Here is a 16,144-nt window from a genome sequence, read left to right as displayed (position 1 = left end):
TGCGTTTGAACCCCGCATCAGGCTCTCTGCTGTCAGTGCAGAGCCTGCTTTGGATCCTCTGTCTCCCTCTCTGCACTTCTCCTGTGCTCTCGCTCTCTCTCAAAAATAAATAAACATTTAAATAAATTTTTAAAAAAAGAAAATCATGTTTTATTATTTTGAATGAAGCACCTAAATGTTCTCATCTCCTGGTTCACTTGTCCTTTATAATGTATTCTATCCTGAAAAAAAAATTATTTCCAGGGTGAGAAGGAAACTGGCAAAAATCCATCTACTCTTCCCTTCATGGCCCACTGTTTAATCTCCTGCTGTCCTTCAAGCATATTCTATTACTTTTCTGCTGTTTTCCTCAAATGCAAAACGTCCAAGCCCAAATCAATTTTTGTCCCCCACACCCCAGTCTGCTCACCTTGCTTTCTCCTCAGCTATCTGTAATCTTGCCTAGCCTCCGTGCTCCAGAGTCCCAGCTTCCGAAAAACCCTGTACTCCTCCAGCACCTTTTTGTCATGGGAAAGAAAGCTACTGAGTCCTGTCAGGCTTCCACTAAATGAACTCTGGAGGCTCTCCCTTCTTTTCTTTCGTTCCAATCAGTGATTAATACATGCCCATTCTCCGACGTCTGGATCTTTGCAACACTACTCAACTCTTCCACCTGCTCCTGGTCTTTTCCTTGTGCTTGCACCCCTCCCCCTACATTGTGATCTTACATTCCTGTTTTTAGGGGCACCCGGGTAGTCATGATCCCAGGGTTGTGGGATCGAGCCCCGTGTCGGAATCTGAGCTGAGCATGAAGATTCTGCTTAACATTCTCAATCTCTCTCTCTCTCTCTCTCTCTCTCTCTCTCTCTGCTCCCTCCTCTGCTTACATGCTTTCTCTCTCTTTAAAAAAAATCTTGCTTTTATCATGGTACTTGCCTACTCAAAAGCCTTTGTTACTCTCCAGATACCTTAGTTCCACCTCTATTTTTTTATTTACTAGGGAATATAGGAAATCTTCTGATTAAACAAGAGGTCCATTTCTCAACGTTTTTTTTTTTTATTTTTATTTTTGGGACAGAGAGAGACAGAGCATGAACGGGGGAGGGGCAGAGAGAGAGGGAGACACAGAATCGGAAACAGGCTCCAGGCTCTGAGCCATCAGCCCAGAGCCCGACGCGGGGCTCGAACTCACGGACCGCGAGATCGTGACCTGGCTGAAGTCGGACGCTTAACCGACTGCACCACCCAGGCGCCCCAAGAGGTCCATTTCTCTAACCTATACTAGCTCCCAGTGTCCTTCTCAAATTTAGCCTGCTTTCTGCTGGATATCATAGCTTCTACTGCTTGTTCATGTCCCCATGTCCCATCCTATCATCCATCAGGTACCACCTAACTGTCATCTCTTTAGAGCTCTTGAAACTTGTTGTCCCCCAACGTGGAATGAAGACCAGTTTTTTTTTTTTCAAAGTTGAACTTAGTACCTTCATGGAAAATTAATGTGTATTAAAATTAGAATCAGATATTAGAATATCTAGCATTATTTTAGAGGGTCCTTGATATATCTCCACATATCTCACCCCCACCTCCCACCGTAGACTCTCCACCATGGTATATTACTGGTCATGACCCAGGAGCTTTTAAGAGCTGCCACACTTTGGAGTGTCACATCTCTGCAAAATTCCAGATAAGAGTCCACTTTTTACGTCAGCCCTTTCCTCCTGGCTATTTTGCACAGCAAAGTCACTTTTGGTTATTCACTAAGAATATATCTGACTTAAATTACCTTTTCAAGCATGACTACCAATAATGCAAATGCAGTTTCTAAAAAGGCACTTTCTTTCTAGCTCTGCTAGTCTCCTCATACTCTTACCACTTACATTTTTGTTTTCTATTAGGAATGCCTTCTTGCCTTCTTTTTGCCTAGCTAATCTTTATTCAAATTTCAAGCCTCAGTTCCTGTCCTGGTCTCCTCTGTAAAATCTCCTTACCCACACTAATCCATGGCGGTCTACTTTAAACCAATGTTTTTCAACCTCTTGGTCCTAGTCACAGGCATCTTGGAGGAGGAATGGAGTTGGGGAATCCCAAGGTTTTGGAGTCCAAGAATCCATAAAAATATCAAGAATTCTTTAAAGACTAAGTGGATTGTATATGGCTTATAAATATGCATACTGATATTTTGTACACATATGGATGATGTAATTATTATACATTATGGATGGTATGATTAATATGAAATAATTTCTTTAAAGTCTTGTTGAATTCATCCTCCGTGTTGGTCATGTGTTTCAACTAATATGTGCTAAATATAAAACTGCCATGAAGGATTCTTCAAACCTTTTTTGCATTAAACTATGACATATCATACTTGAGAAAGTTTGTCACCAACCATATATACATATAAACCAACATAAAATACTTTTCCTCTGGTTACTTCAGTGTTAGCTTATTTTCTACAACTTGGTGGGAAGTTTTCTTTTGCAGCTGAAATGTTTTACCAATTTTAAGTATTTCCACAGCATCAATCACTCGACAGGAAGGACCAACTAATTGTTGAATAAATTATCCAGCACTGACTGCTCACAGCATGAGACAAACCCTGAACAAGTTGCAGATTAGAAAGTGGATGTGCAGGGTCTCCAGGGTGGCTCGGTCGATTGAGCATCCACCTCTTGATTTCAGCTCAGGTCATGATCCCAGGGTCGTGGGATCAAGCCCTGCATTGGATTCCTCACTGAGTGCAGAGCCTGCTTAAGATTTTCTCTCTCTCCCTCTGCCCCTCCCCCTTTCTCATGCTCTCTCTCTCTCTCTCTCTCTAAAAAAAAAAAAAAAAAATCAAAAAAATCAAAAAAAGAAAGTGGATGTGCATATGGGGGAAATATGTTTGGTCCACTTCTATAGGAGCAAGGAAGAAATGGCATCAGGATTCTTCCTGACAGCCTCATTTTTACAATCACTGCTTTGAATTTTCCTGACCTTCCTTTCTAATCTATTCTCATAGAGTTGGTGTCTTCAGGAAGTGGAAACGGTCATATTTGTAAAATATCCTAGATAGTGGAGCATTGTTGCCAAATAGTTTATTCAGTTTGCCAAAAGCCCACGAACACTTAAGAAATAGCATGGGGTCACTTTGAGAATTATGAAGTTAGCAAATGAAGAATGAACAATGTTTAACAATGCAAAACAGGAAATGCAAAACAGAAGTGCTCCCTTATCTACATGTCTGTTAAGAAAACCCTTCTTCTGCTCTTAGGCTTGTGTTGTGTACCTCGTACTAAACATCAGAGTGCCCAGCCTCCTCTAAGGATGACTTTATACATGCCGTAAAGCAGAGATATTAGCCATTAGAGATCAGTGTTTCACCATTAAGAATTAAAATGTGTTAGAACCATGACTGCATTAACTATCATTGAATTAACAAAACATTTCAGTTGCCGACACCTTAATTAGCTCATTAGTTTTATTTTAATTATCCATTGTCCATAATCTACAACTGTCAGCAACTGAATTTTCAGTCATTGACGTTAACTGTGTATTCTGGAATGACTCAGGAATCAGTCTGCGGTACTTGTGCAAATTAGCTAATGTAACAAGTCGGTGCTTTACAACCAGCTCACGCTCATGAGGATGATAATAGTGACTGCAACTTACATGTTATGGGAATTACTCTCGTGAGTAATTTAGAAGGTGGACTTCAGTTAGACTTAGCACTGATTTATTTTTGAAAAAAACTCACTTCTTAATTATGGAGATCCTATACCAAAATAGCTCCATCAGAAACTTTGACTACTGGTATCTCATCGCATAAAACAAAACAAAACAAAACAAAAAAACCCCAAACTTTGAAAAGTAATGTATCTCCCACTTATGGTGGAGTTTTTGACAACAAAAAAATAATTGGAGACTCTACTGGCAAATGTCCAGAGGGCTAAACCTGTCTTGGACCCCCACGTGCGTGATTTGAGAAGGTCCAGGAACCCTCTTTCCAAAAATATCTGTAAAAGTAGCTGTCTGTTCCAATTACCTAGACCTTACTTCGAAGCCAACCCGTAAGAAGAGTCTGACAAAGAATTTTTTTATTTGCTTATTTATATATGACAAGACTTGCAAACACAGTAAAATTAAATTACATTTGGAAGAGTTTTAATGAGTCTTTTTTATTGAAAAGTATAAAACCCTCATAACATTTGGACTAAGCTAGAAAACGTAAGACATGTGGCTTTTAGATAGAATGTTTTCAATTTCTGCCTTAGACTTTTATTTCTTAGACCTTTGAAGGCATTGAAATCCTTAAGAGGCCCCAATAAAGATGCAAATCCTCTCAGGAGCAGTAACACCGTTAGCATTTATCAATGAACACCTTAGTGGAAAGTGGGCCATAGCAAGTGAGAATTGGTCAGACTTTACAGAATGTCAGCATGTGGACATGCCAAAGTACTATTTCACTCCTTTTTTTTCTGGAGCTAAGAAGGTAAAGTAAAGAAACCAGAAAGGGCGCCTGGGTGGCTCAGTTGGTTAAGCATCCGACTTCGGCTCAGGTCATGATATCACTGGCTCCTGGGTTCAAGCCCTGCACTGGACTCAGAGCCTGGACCCTGCTTTGGATTCTGTATGTCCCTCTCTCTACCCCTTCCCCCACTCATGCTCTTTCTTGCTCTCAAAAATAAATAGACATTAAAAAAAAAAAATAGAAACTAGAAAGAAAAATAGTACCTAATTCTTAAATGTTGCCTTATAAAACACACCCCCACACATAAATGAACGTACATATGTTTGCATATGCTTTTTCTTAATTGAATAAAACCCTGCGGACTGGTTATGGTCTCTAACCAACCCCTAAGTTCCCTGCCAGCACAAAGGTAAGACTGGGCTATACACAAGCGATTCAGATCCATTACATCCTCCAGTTATTTTAAGCCCCATCTTCTGTTGGTATGGTGCTGTATCTGGAACTGTTCAGATCAAATCATGGAATATATTCATCAGCAAAAGAGTAGAAGGGAAATTTTTCACAAGCAGGGCACATACACATAATAAAGAGAATGCAATGAATGAAATGCAAATCAATGATAACGACTTCTCAGAAATGGGCTGAACAGAAAGTATCCTGTATAAAAAACCATGCCTGCCATATATTTGGGATGTATAAATTTCTTTTTTCCTATCAATATTTCTATTAAAATAGATGCTTTCAGGGCACCTGGGTGGCTCAGTTGGTTAAGCTTCCGACTTCAGCTTAGGTCATGATCTCAAGGTCCGTGGGTTCAAGCCCTGTGTCAGGCTCCATGCTGACAGCTCAGAGCCTGGAGCCTGCTTCGGATTCTGTGTCTCCCTCTCTCTTTGCCCCTTCCCCACTCAGGCCCTGTCTCTCTCCATCTCTCAAAAATGAATAAACGTTAAAAAAATTTTAAATAGATGCTTTCTATTTCCCTTTGATAGACGGTTCTAAGGGCTAAAAGCATGCTTCAATATTGATAGTTTCTTTTTTTGTCAAATTTTGTTCTGCTGTGTATAAACTGCTAACCTCTATGGTTTTATCACCCCTACTTTTCAAGTTTGTAGCTCCCGTGAGAAGGAGATTAGAGGGCTAGATGCCAGAATTGTGTAATGCACCATTCACTGGGGAATATGCCACATGTTTGGAGGGCCCAGGTCTGAAAGGGCCTTATAGAGTTTAAAGCCAAAACCAGCATCAAGACCTCCTCAGACACACCCCTTTACTTGAAGAATCATGCACCTGAGCCTCCCAGGGTGCAGTTTTCTAATGTTCCACACATGAGACGTGTTGCAGCTTGGGATTGAACACAAGTCTCTTGCTTCCTAGGAAAATGTTCACACACTCCTGATGCCCCCTTTTTAGTTGCAGGGATCATTACTTTTTCAAGCTTTAGAGATTTGTTCTTACTTTTCTTGTGGTTGCAACGTTTCGTCTTGCCCACTGGGCTTTTCGTATTCATACACCCACAACTGGTCCTTCTTGTAACGAATCTTCAACGGGTGCAGATTTAGTTATCAAGGAATCAGAGCTTTAAGGTTTGAGGATCAAGTCCCCTTCCAAATGCCCATGTTTGGGGGGGTTATAAGAAAAATATACCCATGACTTCTTGGGTGAAAACATAATTGTGAGTTATTTTATTTCATTGTATTAGTCTCTAAATGAAGGTTTATTAACTCTGATTTCCTGCTGGAAGCAGGAAATTTAGGAAGGAAAATGAGATCTCAGAAAGTCTACCATGTAACTCTCCTATAGTTTTCTCATGGAGAAAAGTCATTTTATTATAACATAGTCTGTCTAAAAGCTACAGGGCAGATAACAGCATCTGCAGTCCACCTTTTTCAACAGCCCATGAGAAAGCAAACAGTAAAATAGACATCCTCAATAATCAGTTCATGCTGAAAAATCACCGGTAGATTTGGGTTTCTCAATTCATGCTACCAAATCTGCTCCGTCATCTGGCCATGAGTTTTCTACTCTTTTCCTCTTCCTGCGTCTTTATGAAGTTAGCACACACAGAGGAAGTTGTTAGACTCTGAGACTATTTAAATGTGTACACTTCAGTGATTCAGGCTTGGTTCATAACCATTTCCTGGACTGTACCTAGTAGAATATAACTGGACACAGCAGAGATTTTGCTCTCCCCTTGCTCTATCTTACCCCGAAGAGCATAGTATGCAAGCCGGGTTATATAATGCTTTGATACTCGATCAGTGAAAGTGCTCTGAGCTTTAAGACACTTCTCCAAAATTATTTGATGACTATTAGTGTAACGACCTTGGGCAGGCTGCCCCAAGCTCTCTGCCTCCCCCTCAACTGCCTAAATTTACACCGGAAAGGAGAGCCTGTATCAGGAAGAGAGCTATTAACAGAGACTTCCTGTACCTAAGAACCTTATCTGCAGAATAAGGCAAATTTTGTTTTTCCAAATATCTTCTTCCATCTTTTTGCCAAGGGTCTCTCTCCCCTTTGTATCCTCAGACCCTACCCCTTTCCTTAGATCATATAAGCTTCCTGTTGCTTCATTGTCTTCGGAATTCCATGTCTGTGTGGATTCCCTGTACAAATGCATGTGTGCACATGTGCACGTACGTACGACTCTTAAATTTGACCGTCTCCTGTTAATCTTTCTCATGGTAAGTTGATTCTACGTCATAGGGCAGAGGAAGATCTTCCTCCCCAACATTAGAAAGATACTTGTACCTGATAAATTTAAGTTTTTCAGCTTGGCCAGAAATTTCTTCTGCTGAAGAAGGCTGTTTGTAAAAGCAAGTAAACTAACCCCAGAATCCTGATAAAATGTGTCTCTGTTACTATAAGCTGCCTCTATTCACTTCATCTTGTCATCTCTCGAACTTAGTGGTTTCGTTTTGCTGTCTTAGCAGGAGTGTGATAAACAATGCAACGGCAAAGATAATTAATTTTAATTTTTATTTTTATTTTTTTAAGTTTAGTTATTTATTTTGAGAGAGAGAGAGAGAGAGTGCAAGCAGAAGAGGGGCAGAGAGAGAAAGGGAGAGAGAATCCCAAGCAGTGGCCATGCTGTCTGCATAGAACCACATGCAGGGCTGAGCTGAAATCAGGAGTCAGACACTTAACCGACTGAGCCACCCAGGAACCCCACAAAGAAAATTAATTTTTAAAACAGAGATCATTTTTTGTGTTTACTTGTATCCCAACCTGATACTCAAGAATCTGATGTTTGACAGAGAAATAAAGTATAATGGTGCCTTTTCAAAATCGGGTAAGAATTCATTAGCTACAAACATCAGAAGTCTGATACTACATTTACTTAGATGGCCTTAATTTGATACATTTTTGTAGTACACACAAAATTTCATTTAGATCCTAGCTTTACATATGGAAATCTAACCCTGGCAATGCTCGGTAGTCTTGGATTAGAATTAGACACTTCATTCTCCTAAATCTTTCTTTTAAAGAAGGTTTTTCTTTTAATTGGTTAAAAGCTCCTGGTATATTAGATGAGCTCTGAAACAGAGTGATGATTTGTCCAGAGTGCTGTTGCTGAGCTGATGAATGGAAATCGCTTATTCACCACCTGTTGGAAAATGTTAGTGTTCATGTTCAATCATGTGCCTAATTTAGTGTGTAATTGGAAATGTAGTGCTCGCAAGGCAGGCAAATCTTTTTGAAGATTTAGCTATTTATATTGAGCGTATTAATTACATTGAAATAGAGGAGAACACAAAGCTATCAGGAGAACAGAGACTACTTTCAAAGTAACTGCTCAACAGGACACACACTGGTTACTTAGAGAGATAAAAGCACTGTGTTGTCTGAGTAAGTGTGAAATACTTCAGGGCTGCCATATTATCACCATCACAAATTGTCAGCAGATGTTTCTTCTGTTCAACTCAAATAGGCACGGGCTCTTACCACTATAAAAATTACATATACCAGTGGCTTTTAAAGTCCTTGTGTGTTTTTCTGCCCTCTGTTAACATTAAAATTTTTCTGCTGAGTTTATTTGTAAACATAATTTGAAATGCCGTGCATATCAGGTACATTGCAGCTTTCCAAGTGTTCTTCAACTCTCTGCCTAAGTCCAGACAGTCAACAGGATGATCCTAAGAACTTTTCTGAGTGAAACTTTTACTTAATGAGGTCAGCTTGACCGCACCCCCATGACAAAGGTTGGGTCCCCTCATGCATCTGCTTGAACAGTCAAGAGAAGGTTGATACTTAAAGTTCAGTCAAGCTCTGGTGTAGTGAGGACCGAAATTCAACATCAAAAAGAAACTGGGAACCAAGAGGATTCCCTAGTGGCTGTAATATGGCAAAGTACAAGGGGTGTGAGAGAGAATGAACTCGGGGAAGACAGCAAAAATGCTAAAATATCTGGAACGATGTATATACATTGTTAGGATTGTTGACCAGTTATTCCAAAATACTTTATTGCACGGTAGCAGAAGTGTAGAAACCCATGGTAAACCCATGGTAAACCCACGCCTCCTCAAGAAAACCAAGTGTTCTTGCTGACACATTGACTCATCACTCAGACACACTCAACCAACCCCAAATATGACTTCAAAATGTTTGAAGAGCAATGAAATGTCAACCTTTCATGAGAAAAGATGCCCTTGAGGGGACCAGAGAAGGGAAGGAGGCAACCTTAAAAAAAAAGTTCTCTGGGGTGCCTGGGTGGCTCAGTAGGTTGTGCATCTGACTTCAGCTCAGGTCATGATCTCGCGGTTTGTGAGTTCGAGCTCCACATCGGGCTCTGTGTTGACAGCTCAGAGCCTGGAGCCTGCTTCAGATTCTGTCTTCCTCTCTCTCTGCCCCTCCCCTGCCTGTGGTCTGTCTCTCAAAAATGAATAAATGTAAAAAAAAAAAAAATTATCTTTCCCAATTCTCTTTACGGTCCCAAATTTCTCTTCTCTGATTTTTTTCTAACCACTCCAGCCTGTAATAAGCCTCCTCCAGTCCCTTGTCGCATCTGTCTTATCCCCTTTCCTTTAGAATACTTTTTTGGGGGGAGGGGGGCAGGGAGAGTAAACTCCATCCTACACAAATCTAGCTTCCTTCAGCATCTTCCATGCCTTTTCTCTGCCCAGCATCCCCAATCAATCCCCAAGACACAAGAACAAGAGGTATGAGAGTGGGGAAGACCATGAATACTTACCCTGAACTGTGGGGTTTTTTTTTTTTTTTGTTTTTGGGTTTTTTTGCCTGTTGCACTTGTATGTGATATGATTACCTTGTTTATAATACCTTTTTATGCTTTAGTTATCAATATTCTCGCACTTTGAACATAAAATGGCTAAAATTTTTCAAGAAAATTTTTGAGAGGAGGGGTGCCTGGGTGGCTCAGTTGGTTAAACATCTGACTTCAGCTCAGGTCATGATCTCACGGTTCATGGGTTCAAGCCCTGTGTCAGGCTGACCACTCAAAGCCTGGAGACTGCTCCGTATTCTGTGTCTCCCTCTTTCTCTGCCCCTCCTCCCACTTCCACTCTCTCTCTCTCTCTCAAAAATAGACATTAAAAATGTTTTTTAATAAAAAAAGAAAATGATTGAGAGGGAAAAAAGTCTATATATATGAAGAAGACTGGCTAGACTCCAAAGAATAACAATGGAAAATGAAAGAAAATAGATCAGATAAATTTCACTTATCTAATGGTGACATTACTAATGGTATTACTAATCAATGGGTATTAAGCACTCTGCAGTACCTACCAACTAATTTGATTCATACCACACTGAATGAAGAAAGCAGGACTTAGAAAGTGATAATATTATAAAGTTAAAAAATTGAGACATTTAATTCATAATGAGTTCCCTCTCCAAAAGCATTATTATGTCTTAAAACTGCTTTCAAGAAAACCCACCTCCACTGCCTTAGCTAATTAGAAAACAATTGAACTGTATATACATATATAGAACTTTTATGTAGTTTATATAGTTAAATTTTTTTTCAAGCCAGCTGATCTTTATTAACAGCATCCTTCTTAAGTAGTAAGTTACTGGACGTTCTGTCCTCTGCATATGATTACCATAAAGATCTTCTAAAGCACAGTTACAAATCATGCCATGCCATATCTCAAAACAGTCTATGATTCCCCATTTCTTTTAGAATAAAATCCAAACTCCTCAGCGTGGCTTTCAAATTCTTCTGTGATCTGATGCCAGCAGGCAGTCCTAATCTATCTCCCACCATTTCTGCTCCTGTACTCTATGCTGCAAGCAAACCAGACTTGTTCACCATTACCCAAATAAGCCATACACCCAAAGATGTATGTGACTTTGCTGAGACTCACTTTTTCTCTAGAATGTGCCCCTCAGCTGCAATCCACGCACGCTGAAATTCTACCACACATTCAGGCCCAGCTCCAATCCTGCCTGATCAGAGAGTATTTCCTCAGACTCTGGACCCGGACACCTACCACTCTCCTTGTTACTCTCTTATTTTGTGTGTCTTCTCTCTTATATAGCAGATTTGTGTTTTGATAATTTGAGTACAAGCCTTAGCTCTGTTCCTTGTTCCAGGTTAGAATAAAGCTTATGATTCCTGGCATCCTCCACAATGAAAACAGTGACTTACACATAGAAGATAGTCAGTAAATACGTATTCAAATAATTAGCCTCGACAACCTAGTTGTTCAAATAAGATAATCCAATCGAGTACTGCCATCCGTCCATAAATTTCCTATGGCAACAGTAATGAATTATAGTTTCTCGCTTAATAAATTACAAGAAATTTGACACCCAAAAAGTGAGGTAATCGATAAATTCAAATTAAATAAAATATAACGAGATGTCTTTGGAGACTTATACTGACAGGCATACGGCATAATTGGACCAAACACATTAAGACAGAGTTGTGAAATTGCTCATATTTAAGATGAGTTTTTGCTATTTGTCTCCTTCATGCAGAGACATGAGAAGCATGGAATTTTTACAAAACACTACAATGAGTCTAGCTCAATAACTTCTAAGCAAATAAGTATTCCAGGGTTCTTTATTCTATACAGATGTGGCTATTCAGGAACACATTAAGTTAATGGGATTCTCTGCAGCTGATAGCTAGTCCAAAACTCAGAATTAAGGATAATAACCAAATTACACAGATACAGAATTTAGTTATTAAATTGAATGTTTTTCCCTAATGGTATACAAATAATTTTCCATTCAAAGAAATATGTCCATAATGTGCTTCTCAGAATCATTAGTGTTACTGTATTGGCTATGAAATAGAAGGCTGTGTGCAGCTTCTCTTAGAATTAATAGAAGACTAAAACAGGAAAATCCACAACTACTACCAGGATTTTGTGTTCTCTGGAGTAATTTTATACCTTTTCCTGATTTATAAAGAGCCCTTTTTCTTTTTCCAAATGTATCTCTCTTGTTTAGATGTAATGGCTTTGAAAGCAACTTGCAACAGCCATCCAAATGACAAAAATCTGTAATCATAACCATTTTAAAAACACATCATGTATGTCGATCATTCAAAGGATATTTTTTTTCCCTTAATGTACTGCTGATCAAAGAGGTATGTGTGTTTGTGGATGCCGATGTCTTATGTAAAGTAGGATCTCAAGAGACATATATTGAATCATTAAAGAAAGAGTGAATGACTGAGTGAATAAAAATAGAATCTCAGTGTTACAGCTCTTTTAGAATTTGTCTAGCAGGTTTTCCGGTCTTTACCAGAAGACCCCCTCCAAAAAAAAAAAAATAGAATCTCTATGACCCTGAACTGAAGCACTGGCTGGATAACAATTCACTTTCATGATAAAAGGCTAACTAACTTAGAGAAATGGAAGAGACTTCCTAAGTGTGAATTTTCCAAGGATCGGTGTCATTGGTGACTTTATTTATTGTCCTTAATATTATTTTACACTTTTAGGAAATGCCTTCAACTAGATGAAATAGTAAAGGTAAGGTCAGACGTGACAAGGATAGGTATCATTTTTTAAAATCTATTTAAATGTAAATTTATGGACTTTTGACTACTGGTTTTTTTGGCAAGTCAATTCCCTTAAATACCTCTGATCTGTTTGCTTCAAAGAAGTTCCATGTGCCAATAATCACAGTTAAAATGTTTTTTTAAAAGTTATTCTCAAGCTTCATTAATTAATTGCCTCTGTGTACCTACCCTTTCCTCTTTCAACTTAAAGCATGATAATTTGAGGTTCTCTGACTTCTAAACTGGGGTGGGAAGGCCATACCCTTTAACCAATCTTTGCCACAGGGCTGGATATTAGTGAAACCTTGAAATCTTTCTCTGGCTTTTCCCTTCTTGTTCCAGATCCATAAGCAACTGATTTTTGTAAATTTTCAAGGCCTCAAATTTCTGAACTCCCAATTTCTAAACTTTTACATTCCAACCACATAGTTATGTCATGATCTGGATTCTCTCTCTCTCTCTCTCTCTTTTTTTTAATTTTGAAAGAGACAGAGTGTGAGTGGGGGAGGGGCAGAGAGAGAGGGAGACAGAGAATCCCAAGCAGGCTGTGCAGTGTCAGTGTGCAGAACCCAACACAAGGCTTGAACTCATGAAATTGTGAGATCATGGAATAAGCCAAAATCAAGAGCTGGACGCTTAACCAACTGAGCCATCCAAGCGCCCCTGGTCTCTTTCTTGAAAGAGCATCTTAAAAACACGAAGTAAAAGCAGATGCACACTACTGTTCTGACGCTTGGTAATCATTTATTTTAAAACTACAGACTCAGTAAGGGGATGATAAGCTTCCAAGTTATTCTAGATGACAGTTTTTCCAAAGTTTTGTTACTGTGTAATGTGCATCTCCTCTTTTCCAGTTTGGTTTCCATTCTAATGCCTGCTGTATACCAGAGATGAAGTACAAGATATATATATATATATATATATATATATATATATATATATATATATCAGTGAGTACAACAGGCAAAATTATCTCTGCCCTCATGGAACTTACGTTTTAATTAATTACATTTCTAGAATTAAATGAAATAACAAATACAAAACATTTTTTAAAACTCTTTAGTACAAAATGAGAGTTCAGTAAACATATTTTATTATTATTTTATTAGTGTTCTCTCTTCTTTATTTATACTTCATTGTAACATAATATGAACAAAAAGCAACACAAAAAAAATATTAGAAGTTTTCAACCTACTAGATCATATCTCCTAGTCTTTTTAAAAAAAATTTTTTTTTCAACGTTTATTTATTTTTGGGACAGAGAGAGACAGAGCATGAACGGGGGAGGGGCAGAGAGAGAGAGAGAGACACAGAATCGGAAACAGGCTCCAGGCTCTGAGCCATCAGCCCAGAGCCTGACGCGGGGCTCGAACTCCCGGACCGCGAGATCGTGACCTGGCTGAAGTCGGACGCTTAACCGACTGCGCCACCCAGGCGCCCCTCCTAGTCTTTTTTAAAAATAAATTAACTTCGGGGCGCCTGGGTGGCTCAGTCGGTTGAGCATCTGACTTCGGCTCAGGTCATGATCTCATGGTCCGTGAGTTCAAGCCCCACGTCGGGCTCTGGGCTGACAGCTCGGAGCCTGGAGCCTGTTTCAGATTCTGTGTCTCGGTCTCTCTCTGCCCCTCCCCCATCCATGCTCTGTCTCTGTCTCAAAAATAAACATTAAAAAATTTTTAAAAAAATAAATAAATGAATTAATTTCAATATTAATGTTTCTGAATTGCCCTTTTAGTTCATGGAAATCTAACAATTAAATAAATCCAAAGAAAGTGTAGGTTTTGTTGCTAAATAGTATTCCTCTCCTTTGCTTGATTAAAATTTATCAATGAATAAGCCCAGAATTATACAATTATATACTAATAAAGCATATTAAAAGAGTTTTAGACTACATTTGATTGCTAAAAATTAATATTTTTATTTTTTTAAATTTTTATTTATTTAAAAAAATTTAACGTTTATTTTGGAGAGACAGAGAGAGACAGGGCACAAACAGGGGAGGGGCAGAGAAAGAGAGGGAGACACAGAATCCAAAGCAGGCTCCAGGCTCTAAGCTGTCAGCACAGAGCCTGACACGGGGCTCAAGCCCATGGACTGCAAGATCATGACCTGAGCCGAAGTCAGACTTAACCAACTGAGCCACCCAGGTGCCCCTCACATTTTCTTAAGCTTTTAAATTGTTCTGTTTTATTTAGTTAGTTTTTTAATGTCTGAAGCCCTTCTTTGTGGATATGGATGAGGATATACCACCCAGAAGAGTAGATCAAACAACAGGCAAAAATGTTTTTCAGATACAGAGTGCTATCTATAGACTAGTGGGCTGATGGATTGCAAAAACTCCACAGAGGTTAGAGCTACCTGTCATCTTAAATTATGTGTGCTTTATTTAGAGTCACTACCTCCAGAAGATGTTTTATCCTTTCATAAGCTTGTTTCTTTTTCTTTTTCTTTTTAGTAAACATTTTTTCCCTAATTTATTATGTCTGAGAGATGCTGCTACTTGTTGGATGTAGCTGTAGAATCAAAAACGAGGACATGTCTTCTCTTTGGCATCTAACGGTTGGGCATGCTTGTGTCAAAATGACTTAGGTGATTTGGGAGCCTGTCAGAACACTCCAGACGAGATGTTCATTTCCCTCCAGCTCCCACTTGTGGGATTCCAGGAGTCCAGGATGATTAGGTAATTAACTCTCCCTCAATAGGTGGCTTCTAAAGCACTAAGTGTATTCTTAATAATTAGCTTAGTTTTATAAAATTGATGTGATAAGTCTTTTATGATTACCCCAGGAGACATTTCTTTTATTGTTCATATCAAGAAAGAATAAACAATCATAGACACAAACACGAACAGATAGATGTTAAAGAAACTTAAAAGGTAATATACACACATGCATGTTCTATAGGCTCAAATGAGGGAGAATTCTATGGATCTAAAGTCAATTTTTTATTTACAAATATGAAATTATAAATTAGTTGAGGGGCTCCTGGGTGGCTCAGTCGGTTAAGCTTCTGACTCTTGATTTGGGCTCAGGTCATGATCTCAGGGTTCGTGAGTTCAAGCACCACATTGGGCTCTGCACTGACAGAGTGGAACCTGCTTGAGATTTCCTCTCTCTCCTTCTCTCTCTGCCCCTCCCTCATGCTCTCACTCACTCTCTCTCAAAATAAATAAACTTAAAAAAATTGGTTGAAATGAGAAAGCAGTAATTCTGATTCATCATCCACAATCACAACCTCAGAGACATAACAATTTTTTTTTTTACCTCAATAGTTCTGGAGATATCAACTTCTTTCTATTCACCATCGACTCTTCTCATAATACCTCAGTAGCCCCCTAACTGTCCTCCATGACTTGCGCATGGCCTTGGCCAACTTACGTCTGCTTTCTACTATTAAAGAATAAATCAAATTCACTCAGCTACTTATCACTCTAGCACAAATTTGATCATAACATTCTTTTGCCATGGATTTCTGTCACTTTATAGGGTTTAAGCACCTTGCTACAGTCTTTCATGATGTGGTGGTACCTGTTTACCTTTCATCTTATCCTTCATCCATTGCTTTGTCTCCTTTTCCAATCTAGGCTACATACAATCCTGTAAAACCCCTGTACTCTTTTATCTCCAGACTCTTGGACATGCCATTCTTTCTCCCTGGAACATTGTGCCCCAACTTTGCCAAGCTAACCCCTATTCTTCTGTGAGGAATCAGCTAAAAAGAGAACTTCCCCTAAGAAAACTTCT

General features: G+C 39.0%; 1 non-coding gene across 1 annotated transcript; it reads left to right on the top strand.

The window, feature by feature from the left end:
* Positions 1 to 12,092: 12,092 nt before the first annotated feature.
* Positions 12,093 to 12,154, top strand: LOC112859848 (U7 small nuclear RNA). Its single transcript, XR_003223574.1, has one exon. It is a non-coding gene; the product is annotated as a U7 small nuclear RNA (small nuclear RNA).
* The last annotated feature ends 3,990 nt before the right edge of the window (positions 12,155 to 16,144 follow it).

The sequence above is a fragment of the Puma concolor genome, chromosome F2 (genome assembly GCF_028749965.1).
Source record: "Puma concolor isolate L17-30 chromosome F2, mPumCon1.1.hap2, whole genome shotgun sequence".
In the NCBI taxonomy this organism is placed as follows: domain Eukaryota; kingdom Metazoa; phylum Chordata; class Mammalia; order Carnivora; family Felidae; genus Puma; species Puma concolor.
Note: the sequence above shows the minus strand (reverse complement) of the source record. Positions and strands in the feature narration are given on the sequence as shown.